Source organism: Pyxicephalus adspersus, chromosome 10 (genome assembly GCF_032062135.1).
Source record: "Pyxicephalus adspersus chromosome 10, UCB_Pads_2.0, whole genome shotgun sequence".
In the NCBI taxonomy this organism is placed as follows: Eukaryota; Metazoa; Chordata; class Amphibia; order Anura; family Pyxicephalidae; genus Pyxicephalus; species Pyxicephalus adspersus.
The window spans coordinates 5,608,037-5,611,415 of record NC_092867.1 but is presented as its reverse complement, the minus strand read 5'-3'; positions in this window follow the sequence as shown (position 1 = coordinate 5,611,415).

Here is a 3,379-nt window from a genome sequence, read left to right as displayed (position 1 = left end):
TGCCAGGGGGACCGGTACCATACAGACTGTGCCAGGGGGACCGGTACCATACAGACTGTGCCAGGGGGACCGGTACCATACAGACTGTGCCAGGGTACCAGTACCGGACACATCTTGTACACCGGGTCCCTATGTAGAGGTTGTGCCATGGAAAGAAATGGCAGGGGTAGAGTGCCAGGGCACAGACTGGGTGAATGTACCAGGGGGGACTGGCACCACATCACATAGGAATGTACTGTGATCCGATCATGGAATACAGCTGTGCCCGGGTACCGGTGCCAGTCCCTCTAACACTGGGCATAGCTGGGTGCAGAGAAGTCAGAGCTGCGATACAATGTATATAATGTACGATGTACGATGTGTGCTCATATCATCTCATATCAGTGTCGGGATATTTGTCTGTCGCGATATTGTGAATGCCCACCCAGGGTCTTCATACATTGAACAATTCTGGGCAGACATAGAGAGTTGGGGCAGAGATCATCCTATAAAGATTTTATATATATTATATTATCATTTTATACAATCTATAGATCTATAGTCTGTAGGAGCACCCGATGCATATCTCTGTACATCGATATATCGGGATATCAGTTGTGTGTAGGCTGTGAATCTGTGATGATGATGACTTGTTGTGCCAACATACAAAGTATCAGGACACAAATATCTCAGAAATGTCCCCAGACCCAGCTGTATAAAGTATGACATATATCAGGATATCACTCTTATTATATGGAGTCCTTGGAAATGTTTGTTGTGTAGATAATAATGCTGTGTATTGGACACACTGCCTGCATGCTGGGCATAGCTGGATGGGGATGCATAGGGTGTAGCGTTGTACAGAGTTGGGGGACAGGCAGGGCACAGAAAAGACTTTTATATTATTATTATTTTTTTTTAATTATATTGGTTTGGATGGAAATCTCCTTGTGATCTGTAAAAAGGAGAAAACTACACAAAGAGTAAGGACAATACAATATATCGCCTTGTCAAAGATTTATATATATATGGCTTTAGTGTGTGCATTGGCTGCTCATTTATGTATTATTCTATATCCGGGTATAATGTGGATTTATAAATTATAATAGTGTATGAGGATAAAGATTCATATACAAGGAGATATTATATAAAGTGCCTGGATGTAGACACAATACACACCGTACAATATGAATATCTATCATTGTGTACTATGGGGGGAGCAGAGTTATCTGTACAAGGAGAATAGTTCTACTCATTGAATACATAGATAATGAATAGAGGGGGATCACTGTATAAAGTGGCTGAATATAATACAATGCAATATAATATAATACAATATAATACAATGCAATATAATATAATACAATATAATATAATACAATGCAATATAATAAATTACAATACAATACAATCTAATATATTACAATACAATGCAGTGTAATATAATACAATACAATATAATACAATGCAATAGAATACAATACAATATAAAATAATACAACACAATATTATGCGATATAGTCCAGTATATAATTGCAGCACGGAGAGGGTATGGAGTAGATATACGAACTGTACAGAGGGTTATACACAGTTTACAGGACCACTTTCCATGTATTATTACATTGTATTGTATTGTACAATACCTATACATAACACAGATCTGAGTATAGAATATTATAGTGATTTGGATGTATGTGTGTTATATTAATATAGACTGTGCATGGTCTATACAATGTATAGGATTGGGTATAGATCACTTGTGTATCATGGGATGTCTATATGACGGTTGGATGGATTGCAGACCACTTGTAGACTTGGCAAACTCCGCATAGACCACAATATGAACTAAAAACTGTCTGTTGCCCCTGAAACCCCTATGGGTGTTATATATCCAAATACTGAGAAGAGCGGCACTGTGTTTAGAAAGGAAAAGAATGAAATTTGGGATTTATGTATGAGATCAGGATGGGTGCAGATACAAATATAAGCAATCACTGCATACAAAATACACAACAACCCCCCACCCCATACAAAAAATACCCCCCACCCCCCATACACCCCCAAGATCCAGTGTGATAAACTCCTAAGCGGAGACATCTACTTCTATATACAGAGAAGTGCTGTGTAAAGAGATTGGATACAACAAATCCCTGGGAGAATGGAAACAAGCGAATACAATGTATTCCTGGGATTAAAGTACATGTAAACCACACTGACTGACATTTAGCTCTGAGCACTGTATATCATGAACAACCGACTTTCACTTACTCAACGCAGCTTTCATCTTTTCTTTTTTTTCCCATTTTCATGTTGTTGATCCCCCGCAGCCCATTTGAAGCCACTTTCCATATAACCAGGCGACAGGAGGAGGAAATTTGGGAGACGGGTTGAGTTTTGTGACAGAGAGGGATTTTTATGACAGCATCACCCGGGATTATTTAATGAAAGCTGCAGATTAGAAAAGATTAAAAATGATTTTTGAAATGACATTAATATGTTGAAGGCTTTCTGAGATTTTATTATTTGGTTTATATTTATGTGATGGTGCAAATAAAGAAATGGATGCGTTCCTGGGAATGGGTACAATGCACACCCGGCTATGTGGTGTTATGTCAGTATGGATATTATTGCTGCAAAGGGGTCAGAGCCTGGCAGGGGCCCCGGGCCCTCAGTATAGAGTATCTGGGGCTCTATTCACAGGACTGATTATACATTACACACACATTATACACCAGCACTCTGCAACTTTTGCACAGTATGTGAATTTCCCCTACACACATATCCCCCACCATATGGAGACACAATATACACCGTGCAATATGAATATCTATCATTGTCATTAACACTTTACCCCATCCCACCACCAAATATTTATCTAGGCCTTGAAGCAACCCCTAAGTATTTAGATTGCTACACCCTAAAATAACCCTCCGAGCACTAGGAGCAAATCACGCCAAAAAGTTAATTCTAAGCTCATAATAAATTTATTCCAACCCTTCTCCAAGAGGAACCGAAGCCATAAATATTTATCAGTCCATGGCATTGAAAGCAATATATGGGGTATTATGGGTGGTAGAGGAATGTTTTGGGGTACTGCTGGTCTTTATAGAGTCGGTTTGCATTATTGGGGATGTTGGAGTGCATTTGTAGTACCGGATACCGGAGATGATGAATCCTCTTGGAGTGGAATCAGTGTGTGAAGAATTGGGGTATAATTGATATCAGGGCATACTGATGGTAAGGGAGGGGTAATGAAATGTGACTGGTCAGAGGGTGGGGTATTACTGCAGTACACAATATGGTGGTCAGGGTGTGAAGCTTTCACATTGTATTATGTATACTGATACAGACAGACGGAGTGCAGCAATGCATTGTGCACAGCTCTGCAGCTGCACTTGGA